The sequence below is a fragment of the Tinamus guttatus genome, unplaced genomic scaffold (genome assembly GCF_059628265.1).
Source record: "Tinamus guttatus ecotype Peru unplaced genomic scaffold, ASM5962826v1 Tinamus_guttatus_pri_ptg000031l, whole genome shotgun sequence".
NCBI lineage: Eukaryota > Metazoa > Chordata > Aves > Tinamiformes > Tinamidae > Tinamus > Tinamus guttatus.
Window position 1 is genome coordinate 220,224 of NW_028288565.1, and position 18,160 is coordinate 238,383.

The 18,160-nt window shown below is 54.3% G+C and overlaps 2 pseudogenes; one reads left to right on the plus strand and one right to left on the minus strand.

Annotated features, from left to right (window-relative positions):
* The window catches only part of LOC148596071 (polycystin family receptor for egg jelly-like), a 365,012-nt pseudogene that overhangs the window by 161,793 nt on the left and 185,059 nt on the right, over positions 1-18,160 (minus strand).
* On the plus strand, positions 541-11,851 carry LOC148596078 (adenylate cyclase type 10-like; annotated as a pseudogene).

Here is an 18,160-nt window from a genome sequence, read left to right on the forward strand (position 1 = left end):
TTTTTCTTGTTCGTCTTCACCTTTGCAGCATCTGCTGTAAGGCCCTGCTTCTCCAAGTTGCTCCCTGTGAGCAAAGTCCAGGGAAGCAGTTGGCAGGAACAACTGCTGGAGTGTGGGCAGCACACGAGGCCACTGCAAAGAAGAGTGGGCACCCAAGGGCACACCCACAGCTCCATGCGTGACACTATACCCTCCAGCTTCTGCCTACTGAATTGACTTTATTTTTTCTCTTTCTCCTGCTAGCATGTTTGGCATGGAGCTCAAAAAGGAGAGGCCCAAGAATTCCCCCTTGCTCGGTAGGTAGAGAACACCTGGGTCTCCTGAACGCCCATCTCCTGCCCTTGAGACCAGCTAGTCCCACGGAGGGAAATGGGGAGGCAGGGAGGGAGGGCATGTGCCATGGTGGCAAGAGGGAAGGGTGCCAACGGTTCTTTGCTTTTGAGCTTGCTGCAACTGCCTGCTCTCTTGCTTGCCTTTGCAGGCCGGGAGGAGATTGCCCTCTTTCGAAGCTATGTGCAAGGCTACGTGGCTAGGAAGGAAAGCCACATCCTGGCACTTGAGGGCATGAAAGGCTCTGGAAAGAGCCATTTACTCGCTGAGCTTGCCAATTTAAGTCGGGCTGCTGGGCACAGGTGAGTGCTGTTGAGCAGTGTGGGTGCATTGCCTCCCCTGCCTTCCTACTGATACTCACAGGATCCTCAAGGTCCCCTGCCAGTGTGCCTGGCCCTTGGGCTCTAGCAGCCCTCATAAGGCAACGTCTCCATGCGCCTGGGAGCAGAGCAGCCGCGTGCTCCCCTCCTAGGTCTTGAGGCCTTCTGCAGCCCCTGCTGTTGAGCTTTGGGCCAGGCACAAAGCAAAGTAGAGCCTGAGCCCATGGCATTTCCTGCAGCTGCAGATTGAAGGGAAGAAGCCCAAGTGGCCTGCCTGACAAATGCTGCAAGCACTGAGGGGCTGGCCTGGGGCTGTATGTCCAGAGTGCCCTTGTTCTCAGCCCCACATTGTGCCTCTCCCTAAGAGTGTTGCTTTAGAGGTCTGGGACTCTTGGGGGCCTGTCTGAATCTCGGTGCCTTTTGCTTTTGCGCGGCAGGGTAGTGGCTGTGGAGCTGACGGAGCTCAGCCTGAAGCAGGACTACTCCGTCGTACGAGTGATGCTGGCCATGGCAATGGGTCTGCAGGCCTGCAAATCCTGCAGCGCCAGGCAACTCGTACTGCAGGAGAATGTGGAAGAGTGGCTGGCTGATCAGGGACATCTTGGGATACACAACCCGTGCCTTGTCAAGTAATGTACAGGGGGGTGGCAATGACCTGTGCTTGACCAAGGTGAAATAAGGAAGCTGCTGTTTCTAAGCAAGCAACTTGCTGAAACTTGCCCGTACCGGTTAAGGAAGGAGGCTTGTGATTGGGCCATGCAAATGCAGCTTAGCAATCTGCTAAGCAACAGCCAACAGCCAATCCTGTGAGCTTGGGAAAGCCCCTGGATACCTGTAGGGTATAAATGTTCACATACCTGGGTTAATAAACGGAGCAAGATGGAAAACTCACACTGAGTCTGTATCTTGTAATCCGGGTCGATCTCCTTCAGGAGAAGCTCAATGGAGTCCTGGAAGAGAGCAGCTACTGCCTCCTCAATGCCCCTTTCCTGGTGAAGGTGAGAGCGAGAGCCCTCCCTGGCCAGGGCCAAGGTCTGCTTGTGAGACGTCCCACGGCAGTGGTAATTTGGCTGCTCTCCTAGGCAGTGGCCTTAGCTTCTGGTGGAAGAGCCGGGGGATAGCACACAGCTGGTGTAGTCCCAGCGTGCAGCTCCCTGTTTGGAGTGAGTTCAAGTGCCAGGCTGCTGCTGGCAGTTCAGCGGCCTGGAAAGGCCATTGCAGAGAGGCTCTGAGATGGGGCTTATGAGCTACTGCTGAGCTCGCCACTGCCTGAGCGCTCTACCCCATCCCAGAATACCCACTGTGAGGAAACAAGCTCTTCTCCTCTTGCCACCCTCTGCCTTCCTCCCTCACCTCCAACACACTGGCTAGAAGCCCTCTGCCAGAGAGCCTCAGCAGGAGCTCTTCTCTAGGCTCAAGCTGGCGTCCACACTGTCTCCTCCCCATTGTGTGGAGGAGAGCTAAGAGGCTGAGGGCAGCACCGTTTTGTTCGGTTGGGCTTGCGTGCTGGGTTGTCTTGCTGAAATGCCCTGAAAGGCTGTTTCTCTGTGCCTGTGCTTTTTGGCCAGTTCCCCGTCTCAGAGAAGGTTTCACAGATGAGCGGCGCTCAAAGGGCAGTAGAAGAGGAGCTGGCTTTTAAGAAAGTGCTGCAGAAGGTGAGCAATTCTCTCCCTCATGGACCAGAGAAGGAAAGCAAGCCAACAGGTTGAGGGTTCTGCAGCAGAGTGCTGGGAGGTGGCAGGAGGATGATGTACTGGAGTCATTGCCCATCAGAGGCTAAACGTCCCGTGCCAGCCCCCGGGTAACTTTCCTCCTGTCAAGACAGAGGACTCGTAGTCAGGAGGAGGAATGGAGTCTTTCTGCATCCCCTTGTCCGAGAGACCTTCAAGTCCCAGAGAAAGAAAGAGTTGGGGAGATACTGAACTGCTAAGTAGCTAGGGAGAGGAAAGAGGCTGCAGAGCGTTCTCTGTCTGGAGAGGGGCTGGCCGAAGTCCCTCCCAGTGACGATGTGTGAGAATTGCTCAGAATCCACCCTGGAAACCTGTTTGTTTCAGGCTTTTGAAGACAATGTCCTCTTTCTCGTTGACAACGCACACCACATCGACTCTTCCTCCTGGGCTGTTACGTCACAAGTGCTCAGAGACGTCCCAAGCTTTATGGTCATGGGCTTTGCTCCTGGTCCCTGCAGAGGAAAGAGGCTCTGCAAAGCTGCAGCAGACATCATGAAGTTGCAGCAAACAGCCTATATTCATCTGGAGGAGCTGAACCCTGCAGCAGTCGTGCAGAAAGCCTGCCAGTACCTCGGAGTGGTCAGTGCGCCCCATGACCTAGAGACGTAAGTGGCAGGCAGGGCCGCTGAGCTCTGTTTTTCTGTGGCTTTCAGCAAGCGCTGTGTCTTCAGGACAGCTCACGTGCCAAAGGCAGGGGGAGTCGCGGCTGGTGAAGAGGCTGCTCTGAGGAGGGTCCTGCCTTCCTTTGCCTGTGTCACTCCCCGCTGCATCTGCTCCTTTCCAGGTTCCTGATGCAGAGAAGCAGTGGGATGCCCTACTACGGTGAGGAACTGCTGCGCTACCTCCACGAGCACAACATGCTCTTGCTCCATCCACTACGGAAGGATGATGGAACAGAGGCCAAGTGGGAGACCCTCTTCAATAAGCACCTTTGTGGCTGACTGCCTAGTTGGTGTGGTCCATCTTCCACCACCCCTTCTTGTCATTGTGTTCCCCTGTGAGTTTGGCGTGGCCAGATGGAGCAGCAGTCCAGAGCCTGATCTCCATCAGGTGTGGATTCCTGTGTGCCTTGCTGCTGCAGTAGGCCAAGCACATGCTGGGGACTGGGGTGGCTTTGTGAGGGCCAGCAGCAATGCAGATTTGGAAGAAAATGACAAACAGGGAGAAGAGGTGCTCCCTGGCACTAAGCTAAGCCCTGCTGTGGTCAGGAATGAGCATGAGCTGAGGTGGTTCATACCTGGAGCAGTGCTGCGAGTCCCGTGGCTGCAGTTTCCCTTGTCTGCAGCCCTGCAGCCAAACATGGCAGGATTCATCCTGCTGCCGCCAGGCCCCAGCTGCTCTAAGCCCTGCTGGGGGTGAATGCGAAAGAGAGGAGGATGGAGGGAGGGAAGATCAGTAATGCTCTCAAGCTCAAGCTGTGGGATGAAGAGTCTCCCTCATGATAACCGCTTTATCCTGCTCTCTTGCTCCGCTCAGCTTCTGTGATGGAGGCTCCTCGTGTCGGCCCATCCAGAAGGTCCAGCATGCGCCAGGACTGCAGGGTGTGCACCATCAAAGCTGATGTGAACCTGCAGCACACTGTGCTTCCGCCCACCCTGAAAGGTGAGGGGCTGAGCCCTGCTGTACCTGCAGCATTCGCTCGGGGGTTTCTGCTTTCCCCAGACCCTGCTCCGTGTGATTACACGGGAGATGCGCCATGTTCAAGATGTGTGCCCTGCATTGCCCTTGCCCAGTGGGTTCGGTCCCAAGGAAGCAAGGCTAAATGCCAGCGCTTCCTGCGTTAAAGAGAATGAGGCCTCGCTGGCCTCAGCCTGGGGAGAGGGCAAGAGACAGATGTGTGTCCTGTTTTTGTCAGGGATTGCACTGACTGAGCTGGACAGCATGAATTTCTCGGAACGGATGGTTCTGAAGTGTGCAGCCATCATTGGGTCGATGTTCACCACAGAGCTGCTGTTCCACATCCTTCCCAAGTGGACCAGGGCCAACATGAACCAGATACTGACCATCTTGGTGAAAAGCAACATCTTGAGGTGGCAGAATGCCAAAACGGTGGCAGAAGACAGCAGTGTTTCCCTCAAGTGGTCTGCCAGAACTCAGGAGGAAGAGAAAGGCAAGTGGTGTTAAGAGGAGCCCGGGAGCACCATGGGCTTCTGCTGCTTCTGGTACTGCTCCTGCTGGTGCTCCCCAGGGCCCGGTGCACTGCCCCTGTGGCCGTGTGTTATGGCCAGGGCAGCCTCACCGTTGGGGGTGGGCTGGGATGGGGAGTGTAGTAGGTAGGGACTGCCCTTCAGAGACTGCAAAGCAGGAGCTGGCTGTGGCTTCCTTGTGCTGCCGGTTGCAGTGCCTCTGACTGCTCTCTTGTTAGGAGGCAGAGCAGAGCAGTCATGCTAGTCTCAGTGAGGCAAGGGGGCCCTTTTGCTCAAGTGCGATGAGGCTCTGAGTGCAGGAGCGCTGCTTTCCTGCCAAGGATCCCCGCCGAGGGCTCCCCGTCCTTCATGCGCTGGCTGTGATGGCCCTGAGCTGTGGCCCCAGCTCTGGCTGTTGAAGCGCCCCGTTGCCTTTCAGAGGAGCAGCAGAGCGAGGAGCTGCAGGCCGACGTCCTGGCCTTCCACGCGCTGCTGCTGCGGGAGGCCGCCTACGAGCTGTGGCCCAAGGCGCAGAGGGCGGCCATGCACCGCAAGTGCGCAGCCTTCCTGGAGGAGCAGGCGCACAAGTGCCAGTGCTGCGCGGCGGAGGGGACTTTGTGGCCTTCCACCGCTTGGCCGTCAGCAGCACCCAGGAGGGAGAGAGCTGGGACAACGATGCTGGCAAAGGCTGCTCTGCCAGCTGGACAAACGTGGAGACCGTGGGGGATGAGCTCCCTGCCACTACGGGTATGCTGCCTGCGTGCTCTGCAGCCTGGGCCTTCCCACGGTGCTTGCACTATTCCTGGGGGTGCTCCTCTGTCTCCAGGCCTGTCTTCAGAAGCAATTCTCTGAAACCCAGGAGCGCTTTCAGTGCAGTGCAGATGCTTTCCCAAGAGAAGCTGAGTCCTCCCCGGAGCACAGCTGCACAGCTTGAGGCATGCTGTGCACAGAGCAGAGAGCATCTGTCCCCTTGAGCACCTTCCTGCCTTTCCCTGGAATCACCAGAGGGCAGCCCCTCTCCCGGCAGTGATGAGAGCCATGGAGTGCACCCTGCAGCCCAGCAGGTCAAGGTGCATTTCCTGGTGGGTGCGCTACCCTTGCCCAAAACATAACACACATGCAGAGAAGGGAGATATTGGGGAAAAACGGCCAGGAAAAGAGGTGCCGCCCACACCTTGGCTCTGCTGTCTTGCTGACAGAGTATGCAAGATGCAACTTGTGCCCGTTGAGAACTGAGGGGATATTTAACTCATGTGTGGTCGGTTCTATAGATATAGCAATATGGCTTCGTGCTTGACATAAGCTGACTTGGCCTGACTTAGGCTTAGGGCCTGGCGCTCGGAAGATCTCGTGATGTTACAGAAAGCAAAGGGTTAACAGAAATTAAGGCGAGTCAGCTGTCTTACTTTGAAGAATCAGTACCTAGCCATGTGGGGTGGCATTGTTGCTGATTGGTGGCAGAGCAAGCTTCCGCATTCGAAAGGAGTATAAATGTAGCGAGCAGTAAACAACAAATGGCACTCCACTTTAACCATATTGGTGTTACAGGGTTTGTCCCCTAGCGGGGTAGGATGGCCCTGGAGAGCCCGACCTCTGGGTGAACACATTTTGTTGCTGGAGCCCGGAGACGGCTACTAGCTGAGACCGGAGACAGCGGCCGGCAACACTCATGCTTTGTTTGCAGATCCTGCAGGAGCCCAGCAGAATAAAATGAGCTTCTGGGATGAGATCTCACGGTGAGGAGAGCAGCATTTGATTATTAGTGGAAGTCAGCGGGCTCAGAGTCTCTGGGGGGGCAAGTGGAGTTCCCAGGTTTGCCTACTGGCTGTGACCCCAGCCGAGGAAAGGGCCGGCCTGCTGGGTGGGAGCTGGGATGCGATGGCTTGAGGAAGCCAGGGGGATCACAGTGAGGACTGTCCCATTGCGGTGCAGCAGCCCTGGCATCCTAGGGCTTTCTGGCTGTAAGAGAGCCCTGCTGCGAGCTGGGCATTGCAGTGCTAGAATGCGAGTGCCAGGTGCGCTAGGACGTGCTCTTCCTCAAGGCAGGCAGAGCAGGGCAGGTGATGCTAGCGTGTCTCCTCTTTCTCTGTGATCTTGTCTCCAAACAGAACCACGGAACAGTTTATGGCCAAGACAGAGAAGACGGTGCCCAACAAGACCAAAGGGATGCCCGGTCCCGCCTGCTCCTGTGAATGCAAGGCCACTGTGGAGTTGGTGCTCGTGCCCTTGGCTCACCACCATCTGGAAATGGGCAATGATGCCAGGGCAATATATTATCTGCTGGAAAGTGCAGCTGGCTACTTGCACGTCTCCAACAACTACCTGGTGAGCCGGCCTGCTTGCCAGAGCCCCCTGCACATGGAGTCCTCCCAGTTGCCTTGCCCTGGGCAAGCCCATTTCCCCCTTGAGAAAGGGTAGGGCTCTGTGGCACCTGGGCATGAACGACTGTGCTCAGACCCAGGCTCTTCCTCCTGCTTGCCTCTCCTGTGGCAAGAGGAGCACGACCTTGGCACGAGGTGCACCTGCAAGGAGTGCTGTGCTGTGTGTGAGGGTGGGCATTGCTGGGGCAGAGGTGACCCGTCCTCAGAGAGATGCGGGAGGCAAGCAGGTCGCAGTGGTGGGCTTCATGCAGGACCGGCACCGACGCTCACCTGCTCTCCGTGTGCTTGTCCAAAGGCCTTCACCAGCCTGAAGAAAGCCGAGGCCCTGAGGAGCTCCTTGAGTAAGGAAGGCAAGGGGCTGGCCAGCTTTGAAGAAGCCGCCTTCCTCAGCCTGAAAGGGGAGGTAAAGTGACAGGGAGGACCTGAGGGCTCTGCTGGTGGGAGGACTTGCACAGCCTCCTGGGTGCCCTGGGGCAGTTGTGGGGACATTCCTGGCATTTGGATGCAAGGGCAGCTGCTCTGCACAGTGTCTTCTGTGAGCCCTTTGCCCTCCAGCCAAAGGCAGTCAAGGCCCTTGGCCCTGAATCAGCCACAGCCTTGAAAGTTGGTGTGTCCTCAGTGGGAGCCCCTTGGGACTGTCCTTACAGCCCTTCTCCCATGCAGGTCTGCTACAATATGGGGTGCATGGACTTGGCAGAGAAGACCATCAGAAAGGCACTGAGCCTGCTGAAGAGGAAATTCCCAGTCACCTCGGCGGGTGTCTTCTTCAAGTCTCTGCTGGAGAAGTCGCCCCATGGCTCTTATAGGAAGAGCAGAGACTCCTCCACCCCTCAAGAAGCAGGGTAAGACCCTGACGGGAAAGGGAAGGCAAGAACGAGCCATTTCCGTGCTGGCCTGAGGCCCTTGACCCACACCTGCCTCAGCTTCACTGCAGAGCGTAGCTCTTAGAATGGGGAAAGGTGCAGAAGGCCCTGGAGGCCGATGGATGGTGGGGTGGCCTGTGCTGGGTGTTCGGGATGGTGTGGGTGAGAGCAGGGAGCTGTTAGCGGGGGTAGAGGCTGCAAAGGCAGTAGCCAGTGACCAGGCTGCCATGCAGCAGCCCTTTTGCTCCCTGCACCGTGGTGCCAGCACGTCCTTGTGAGCAGTCATCTTTCCCCGGTGCTGCTTCTTGCCCCGTCCCACAAGCCCTGCCTGCCTGAGCAGCCTCCTGCGCTCCCCGGCTGTCTCCGGCCTCCTCACTCAGCCCCCTGTAGCTCGTGGCTGGGCCCAGCAGCTTCTCTTGTGCGGCAGGAGGGAGAGGCTCCCCTGGCTGTTCCGGCAGAGCCGCTGCCTTGCCCTCCTGCGGCAGCTCTTCAGCCAGCGGAACACGTCCAGTGGGCAGAGGCTCTCGCGCCTGGCAGCGCGCATGACGCTCCGCACGGACGTGGAGTCGGAGCACGCGAGTCACGTAAGTGCCTGCTCTCTGCAGCAGCAGCAGATGTGTTTCTGACAGAGCTCCTTTGCCCTGCTGGCAAGAAGAGGTCAAATGCCATGGGGATGGCTACATGGTTGAGGTTTTTTTTTGCAAGCCTCTAGGAGGCATGGGTGTTGTTGGTTTGGGTTGCTCCTCCCATGGGACTGGTTTCCTAATTGTAACCAGTTTCTGTACTGTGGGATTTCCTTGTGACCATTTATATAAACCTCTTCTTTAGAAGCGCCCTGTGGCCCTTGTCGTGACATGGCCACAATCAGAAGAGCATAAGAAGAGTTGGTCATCTGAGACCAACTCTTGGGTGAGAGGCTTGCGAGTAAAAGAGAAGAGGGAAAGTGCCCATTGGGTTCATGGCCTGTGTCCCCTAGGCCAGAGAATCCCCTTGGGGAGATTTAGTGTTTTGCACACTCACCTCTTTGGACCATTTCAGATCCTGCGGTCCTACATGGAGCACGCGCAGCACTGCCAGGAGCTGGGCAGCCTGGATGAGTGGCTGCAGTACGGGTGGGCGGCCGTGCGGCTCAGCGCTGACGTGGAGCCTTTTGAAGGAGGGGTGCTCAGTGCTGCGGAAAGGGCCCAGGCCCTGTCCCATCTGAACCTCAGCCTGGGAAATCTGCCCCTCTCTGTCACCGTCGGTAGGTAGTGCCCGCACTCCCTGTGAGAAGAGCTCTCTGCAGAGAGAGCCTGTGTGAGTCTGCTTCTGTCTTGCCAGGCTATCGCGCCATGAGCCTGAGCATGGAGCTGGAGAAGCCCGACCTGGACTCCAAGGTCCTCACCCCGCTCTTCACCGCGCTCTTTCTGCAGATGAGGTAATCCTGCTGCTGCACACCCTGCCCTTGCGCGGTGTCAGGGTGTCACTGCAAAGGCCAATGGAGTTCGCAGAAAGAGCAAAGGAGGGAAAGGGCAGGAAGATGGGAAGGGGAGTGGGAAGCATTTGGAGGTGCTGTCTTGGATGCCACACCAAGGAGGTGCTCCATGGAGTCTCGTTGTGTTCCTCCGCAGGTACCCAGAGCGTGCAGAAGTGCTCTCCAGGCTAGAGAAGCAGGTGGCTGGAGAGCACAGGATCGCTGGGCAGGCCTGCTTCTTCTCCTGCTGCCTCGACCTCCTGCTTTATGCTGGTAAGTGCTCAGTGAGGAGGTCTGCAGAGAGGCAGGAGGCTTGCAGAAATGGCTTTTCTCCTGATACAACACTGAGCCCAGAGGCTCCAAGCAATCCTTTGGCTCCTTCAGCAGTGTGCTTGCCCATTTGTCTCTGTGGGTGTCTCTCTCTCCTTCCCTCTCCTGCCTCCTCTCTCTTTTTCTGCATTGTCTACAGGTGATCTCAGAGTAAGCTCAAAATGCTTGCAATTCCCATCTTTGCTTGGTGTGTTTCGGGAGATTCTCCCTTCTGAAAATTCTTCTCAGGCTCCCTCTGCTCTGGCTCCTGGGGAAGCGGGCACAGTTGTGCTCGTGTGTGCCTGACCAGGAGGTCCCTTGGAGCCCATGCGCTGCAGTCACTCTCATTTGCTGATCAATGGCAGCAGCTCTCGGTTGGTGCTAGCAAGCTGCTCCTTAAAAGGACACTGATGTGAAGACTGAATAGCCCTGAGGAGCTGGGGGAGAGCTCCAGGCCTTGCATCGCTCCTCTTTTAGTTTTTGCTTGCCCTCTGAGTGCTTCCCAGTCCTAAAATGGGCCAGCTGTGCTTGAGCTTTCTCTTGCTGTGAATGCCTGAGGAAAAGCAAGACAGCAGAGGGCAGTGCTGCTTCTCTGAGCTATGTTTGTATTACACAGGCTGGGAGTACAAGTCATTTGAGGAGTGCTGGAGATTCATAGAGGAGAATGAAGGCAACTGCACCCTCAAGTCTCAGAATAGCATCCTGCTGCGGCTGTACTCGTCCCTGGCTCTTTGGTACGTTACACACTTGCTCTGAGTGGAGTGGCAAGAGGCCCCCAGCAGTGAGTGATTCTCGTGGGGGAGGTGGGAGCTGTGGGTTTTTCATGGCCCTTGTCCTGTGTCCAACAAGGCGGCTGTCCCTGGAGATGAAAAGGACTAGTGGGGAGAGGCTTTGCACTGGGAGCAAGATGGCCGGGAGAGAGCCCAGAAGAGAGCCCAATTCCTGCTTGTCTCTACACAATGTGTGCCTGTTTCTCTGTAGGTTTGCGAGGCTTGGGCAGTGGGACAGCTTCCAGCAGCCCTTTGAAAAGGCCAAGCGGCTGCTGAAGAGAGCCGACAGCTCCTTTTTGGCTACCCAAGCCCGCACGCGGATGCTGGAGTGCTACACCCTGGTGCTGAAGAATGACCTGGAGCACAGCTTGTCGAGGGCCCGTGAGAGCAGCCGAGGGGCTCTAAGGGTGAGGGACCAGGAGGAAGGGCATGTGCTGTGAGGGGGTGCAGGGAAAGCTGCCGTGGCCTAACAAGGCCGGGTGGAAGCAGCTGTGATGGGATGGAGCCAGGGCAGAGGCAGAGTGTAGTGGCCTAGAGAAGACCATGGCAAAAGCCTCCTGCTGTCATGCCTGCTCCAAAGAAGGGCTTGTGGCTCTGCAGAGCTTTGTGCACTTTGCCAGCCTTGTCAGCTGTGCACTCCTGGTTGCTTTGTGGCTGCTTTTCTCCTTGGGGAACAGGTGCTGCAGTGGAGCTCCATGCCTTATCCTGACGTGCTTCTCCCTTGTTCTCTTGGTAGCTTGCAGAAGAGGTTCTCTGTTGCTGCTTTGCATGCCCCGTCTTCTACCCCAGAGTCCAACACCTGAGAGCCTACCTTTTCCATGTGCTGGGGAACAAAGCAGAGAGCCTTGCATGCCTCAACCAGGCCCTCCAAGCCTCTAAGGTGCATGGCAACCTTCTGGAGAAGACATGGCTGGAGATGAGCACCGTAAGTTGATGTTCCTTGCCTTTGAGTTGCTTCCTGGGCAGAGGAGCAGCATGCCCTAGGAGAATGTGGCACCAAGAGCACTGCAGCAGGTGGATGTAGGGCCGGCCCCCAGAGAGCCTCAAGAGCAGGCTCTGACAGCCCTTGGGGAGCCCCTCAGCAGGAGGGCAGTGGCAGCTGCGCTGTGTCTCACGCAGGCAGGGCTGGAAGGGCACCTGAGGAAGCAGCAGGCACTGCAGCTGCTCCTCTGCAGCATCTCTGCAGCGCTGAGGAGAGGTGAAGCTGAATCTTTGCCTCTCCCTTAAGGCAGCTGTGGGAGCCCAGCAGTCTTCATTTGCTTTCCCTCTCCTTGCCCTCCCTCTTGGGCTTTTGCAGTATGGCAAGAGGGTTGGGGGAATGGAACAAGCTCCCGCGAGAGGCTGTGCTTCCTTTTCCAGACAGCAATTAGAGCTCCGGGGTTCTCCTCGGCTATCACTTTTTTTTTAATTTTTCCTTAGGAGTTGTGGTTCGGTGAACAGGGCCCCGTGGAGGATCTGTGGCTGAAGACAGCACCCCATTTTCCGCATCTACTTGAAGCAGAGCCAGAAGAGTGCAGCTGCAGGTACCTGCTGAAGCTGCCCACACTGCAGCATGAGGATGCGTTCTGAAAAAATAAATAATTAAACCATGCCGTTGTCTCTGTGGTCTGTGGCTCCAGGCAGAACACTGAAAGAGGACACTGAAGGTGTGCAAGGAGCGTCTGGGGCCTGGGTGGTTTATGGAGAAAGCTAGGTGGTGGGGAAGCCATCACTGAAACTTGGAGTCTTTAAGAGAACCAAGAACAGCTGTAAAGCAGTTCAAAGTATTTTCCCCCCCCGTCACTGCCTCTGTCCAAATGAGCATTGGGAAAAAGGTACCACAAAGCGGGTGGGCTCTGAGGGCTGCCTGCCTGTGTGGTGTGGATGCTCACACATCAAAGACATCCGTACATCATTGTACGAAAGGCCCCCATGGAAGGCCCCAAATAGCCTGCAGCCGTGGGGTTTTGTACTCTAAGCGTGAGGCTACTGCCTGGGATGGTGGACTTCAAGGTGACACCCTGGAGAGCTGGCTTTTTCAGACTTTCTTTTGGGCAAGAAATCTGTAATAAACTGCTCCCAAGTAGAGGAATGCTGCTCCAAGAAGAAACAGGGAAGCCTTCCGAGTGTGGGCACAATCCTATGTGTTGTACTCCACGTAACCTAGCTGTGAAGTGGAGAAGCCGCTGGCTTTCTATGCTAAAGAAGGATGACCAAGAAGCAGGAAAAAAGGGCACAGTCCTGCAGCAAATGATGTGCATGGTGTTGCAGATAGGGTCCGGCGGCCGGAAGATATCGTGCTGTACAGAAAGATAGGGCCCCTAATAGCCAATAGCATTTAGTTTATGATGTAAGCAGACGGATGTGATGTTGTAAACCTTAGCTATGTAACACCTTGTTACCCATCAATAAACGCCATTTGCCGTCCACCACATTGGTGTTAGTGAGCTGATGGTCAGAGCGGCCTGGGGGTGGTCGCCGTGCTGTTCCTGAACCAGGTCGCCACGCCGTTTGAACGGCAACAAGTGGTGCAAAAACCCCGGAAGTCATCGCCTGGACGGGTGAACAGTGGTTGGAGCGAGTGGACCAGCCCGGTGGAGAGGAGGCTACCAGATTAACAAGGAGGATGGAGGCCCTCATGAAGGTCGTATCGCAATTACATAAGCATTGGGGTATTGATTGTAAGCCAAAAGATTTTACTCTCGCTGTTGCGAGGCTTTTAAAAATTAAGGTTATAGACCGGCCGGTGGATATTCTGAAGTCCCTGAAGTGTGTCCCTAAAGTGTGGGACAAATGTACTAAGGCGTTAGCAGAGGAGATGATGTCTTTGGGTTGTGGGAAAAACCTTAAGGCTTGGGGAAAAGTTGTACAGGCTTTGCAGAAAGCTATAAAAGAGCAGGAGACCTGGGTGGCAGTGAGGGACTGTTTGTTGGCCACCCCAAAACTGGGAGTCGGGGCAGCCGCACAGACTTTGCACCCCCCAGATGATGGCAATTCTGCTGAGCCTAAAGGTCTGCAAGAGGGTGATACATCCCCTCCATCCCCCAACCCCGTCCCGCTTACAGAGGAGCAGAAACAGCCGAAATCTGTTTGGAGCGAGCTAGCCGAGGAAGCTAGGAACATTGAAAAGAAGTCAGAGCTTGGGTATGTCTGGGCCAGGCCACCACCCTATGCCCCTCAAAATGGTGCCCAGCCGCAAGGGGAAGGGCGGGGCGAGGGTGCCCCCGGCCCGAGTGAGGCGTCGAGAACCAATGGGAGTGACTGGACAGGGGAGGGACGCGCGAGTGAGGGGCCGAGAACCAATGAGCCTGACCGGACAGGGGAGGGAGGCCCGAGTGAGGCGCTGAGGACCGATCAGAGCGGCCATTTCACCAAAGGTGCCTCCGCGAGTAGAAGGCGGGGCGAGCCAAGAGGGGGAGAACAGCCCGCCCGCAACGGAAGCAGGCGGGACGGAAGTAGGCGGGGACGGAGCCCAACGGAAAAGGGCCGGAGCCCGGAAGTAACTGGTCAGTCGAGTTCTGACTCCGGATCAGACACTAGCCAGGACGAGTGGGTCACAACTGATTCAAACTTAAGGAAGGGGAAAAAGAAGGTAAACAGAACTAAGAGCCAAAATATTCCCATTCGAATAAACAGATTGAGAAAATGCATCAGGGACAACCCGTGCATCCTAGAGGACTGTTTCATTTACTAGAAGCAATCCTAAAGGGGACTGCTCCCCCAGAAAGAATTGCACCAAACCACACTACCACAAAATGCTATGCCTTCCTAACAGGTGTTGCAAAAAATATGCAGTTAACTGAAGGGTATACTAAGGTTTCCAAACTGCAGATGCCTGTAAAAACAGACCCATTAGCATTGGGACAACCTCTTAAACCTTCAGCAATTCTGAACATACCACTCCTCTTCAATGGAACCCCAACAGAAACATGTGGTTTAGAGATGCTTTAGCAGAAAAGCTAAATGGTAAATAGCTATAAAAGGGTGTTGCATTAAATATTACCACTGGTGAAGAAGTAACAGAAGAAGGTGAAGGCAATGCACAAGCAGGAGAGTTAAGAGCAGTAGTTTTAGCTACACAAAATGGAGCAAGGGTTGTCTATGTAGGCTCCTCTGCTGTGTGGGCTGGTGCCACACAATGGCTTTGTGGATGGGAAGCTCTTAACTGGGAAGTAGTTCTCTGCAGTTTGGAGAGAACAGGATTGGCAGCTATTGCTAGTTATAGCAAGAAAAACACCATTTAAATGGGATGGGCAAAAGCTCCTGTTAAGGATAATCAACCAGCCACAACGTGAAATCAAAAGGTAATGAGTTGACTAAAATGAGAAAAATCACCCTAGATCCAGAGTGGTATCCGTTGGGAGAATGGTTACATCAAAACCCAGGTCACACGCATAAGGAAGTGCTTCACTTTGCTGCACAGACTAGGGGATGAGCCCTAAACGGGAAAACTTGTGCAACTATTCTCATAGAATGTCCCCAGTGCACATTAAGGTTGCAAGCAGATCATCCTGCTAAAGTTCCAGCTCTGCACATCAAAGAGGGGAAAACTCTGTGGTCTACATGGCAGATTGGTTATATGGGGCCATTCAGATCCTCTGCAGGATATCAGTACATCCTCACAGGAGTGGAAGGGGTCTCTGCCTTGCTTGGGACAACTAAGTGTAGGAAAGCCAAGGGGCGAAGTGTAGTGCAAGGACTATTGTTTTGGTTCTCACATCTACCTACTCCTGTTATTATCCAGAATGATAACGGCTCACATTTCTCATGTAAAAAAGTGGAAGACTGGGCAAAGCAAGAAGGAATCCAGTGGGTATTCCACATCCCATACTATCCCAAATCAAATGGGAAATGGGATGATGAAAGAGCTATTCGCTTGTTAAAAAAGCTCAACCCACACAAGGGTCAATGGGACAGACAACTTCCCAAAGTACTCCCTCAATTAAATAATAGTTATGGGCCTACTGAAAGGCCTGTAAGCCCAGCATTCTTTGTGAAAGCTGAGCTTCATGCTCAACCTACAGGTAAAAAAGGATGTCCAACAACATTACAGCTGGACAGCCTGTGGTGGTCAGTTTACCATCCATCGGCACTGTGTCTAAGACTCTAAGTAAAGCTCATGGCCCACTTGCCTGGGAAGCTACTGATAGCAGTGGTGCAAAACACAGAGAATTAGGGCACGATGGATTTTTCTTCATTTTAAATGGGTTAACCTGTTCCACCTCACCCCACCAAAACAAGTTTATTTTCTCTTGCAGCAGCGTGCAGGACGACTGATGGAAATGCTGTATTCATTTTACTAACTCTAGTGCTGTTAGGTTTATTACTTATAATCTATAAGCTATATTACATATATTTTGTATATAAAAGTGCGGGGTATGACAAAACAAATAACCCTAATTCAACCACCCAAAAGGTACAAATTTGTACATAATAGCAATACTTTGTTAAAAATGTTTACTTGCCATGGACCTGTAAGTGCAAAAATTATCAATACACTATTTATGGCATGGAGCCAAGAGGTGACTGTAGCACCACTCTGTGACTATAAGATGACTTGACTATAGTCACGGGGCAGAGAGCAACCAGTGTGCTCCTTCCCCAGCTCAACCTGACTGTTCACACATAGCCCTATTCAGGTGCTAACCACCAGTGACATATCTGATCCTGGTGGGTAGCTCCCTGATTTCCTCCCCCACTCAGGTATTAATCATTAATAAGAGTCCTGATGGCTGCATTCTCAGGGGGAGATAAGGCTGATTGTGCATACACCAGCCAGAAGTGCTCTGAAATGAAAGAATGACTCTCAGTCAACCATCTTCCTTGGCCAACATATGGCAGGCTCGTTTTCTGCCATGGGCACGGGAGCTTGCTTGGCCCACAGCAGCCCCGCAAGCAGATTTTTCAAAGCCCTGCGGTTGCATCTGGGGCCTGGTGGAGACCGGCCCTCAAGCCCTGCCTGCCTCAGTGAGCAGCAGCCATTCTGCGGGGGAGAAGGCAAGAAGAGCAGTCAGGCCTGTCTCCTAGAAGCACCATGGCCACCCCACCAAGGTCAGGAGTGGGCAATGGCCTGGCATGGGCCAGTCATTGCTACAACCAATTGGTGGAGAATGGGAAAGAAGTTAACCGGCAGGGCTTTAAATATACAGGGGAATTTCCATTGGGAATTTCCCTCTGAGGAGGCCCCCACCTAGAGCTGGAATACTGAGAAGATCATCTTATACAGAAGCACGTTGTATCTTTGGGATAAAGCAGAAAGCTGGAGGTGGACCCTGTTAAGGAAAATGACATGAAGATTTTTCCTAACACCTTCCAGCTTTTCCTTCAGCCTACTTTCTCTGGCTTGTCACTCTTGGAGTGGTCTCCCTTGCTTGAGCAGTGCTCTTTGCAAGAGTGCTGAGAGTCCTCACACATGCGGAGCACAAAAACAGTTCGGAATGGGAGATGGTGCGAGACAGGCAGCCTTGAGCTCCTGTGGCAAAGGGCTGATTCCTGGGTATTTTCTTTTCAGCAGAGCTGCCTCAGTGGATGCCCCAAGCTCTTGCTCTTGCCTCCCTTCATCTTGGCTGCTACTCCCAATGGTTGCTGTGTGCAGTGCCCTGCAGTCGTGTGGCAGGATAAGGATGAATCACGTTCTTTAAAAGTAAGTAAAACAGAAGTCCCCTGCATCTTGGTAGCACAGGAGGAAACATCATTAGACCAAGCAGAACAGACCATGATCATTCTTTAACCTTGAGCTGCTCAGTACAGTATTTTTATATATATCTACTTTGCATACATGGCAAGAAAACTCAAGGTTTCTGTTGACTTATGTAGAGTGCCTTCCTTTTAATCCTTTGAGTTGAATGTGGCAGGGGTTGTCAGGGACAGCCAGAAGGGCTCCTGTCTGGAAGGGGGCGCTGTACACAGGAACTGCTGGGGGCTCCATTCTGGCATCTCCCATAGCTTTCCTCTTCTGGCAGGCATTTATTGTTGTGAAGCCATGGAAGGGCACTTGCTTGAGTGCAAGCTCAAGGTACTGGGTCCTGGCCCGAGGCACGAAGAAGCGCCTGCACCAGAGCAGCCTGGGAGTTGACCTGCTGCTGGAGATAACTCTGCAGAGAAGGGGCTGGTAGCCCTGCAGGACAACAAGGTAAGTATGGGGCATCAATGATGCGGCAGCCATCAGTGTGGCCCTACACAGCCCGGGGGAGGCAACTTCTGGAGCAGTGTGCCCAGTTCTGAGACCTCCCCAGTACAAGAGAGACATTGCACTGCTGCAGGGAGACCAGTGGAGAGTCCTGGAGCATCTCTCTTACAAGTAAAGGCTGGGAGAATTGGGCCTCCTTAGCCAAGGGCAGGTGTCAAGAGGATGGGGACAGACTGTTTTTCACTGGTGTCCAGCCACAGCAGAAGAGGCAGTAGGCACAAAATGAAACACAGGAGGTTCATTTGCGTAAGGAAAAAAGCTTGTTAACTGTGTGCAAATGGGTGTGCGCACAATCATGTGCAAGCTGCTCTAGGGGACTACGCTTGCATGGTGTGGGTGTGCGTGTGTGGACTAACTGATTCTTGGAGGTCCCTACCACCCTGACTCTTTTGGTGAAGGGAACCACACAAAGACTCTACCAACAAAGAGGGAAGCAATGTGTGATTTTAAATAACACGGGAGGTGTTTTATTAAATTATTTTTTTTTCCCCTTTTAAAAGTGTGATCCTAACTTGTCTCTTATCTTTTTCTTCCTTGGTCAGTCCCCCATGCTGGGGACAGCAAATGTCCAACAACAGCTCCCTGAATGAGTTCCTCCTCCTGCCATACGCAGACACGCGGGAGCTGCGGCTCTTGCACTTCTTGCTCTTCCTGGGTATCTACCTGGCTGACCCCCGGGCAGTGGCCTCCTCATCACAGCCTCACATCAC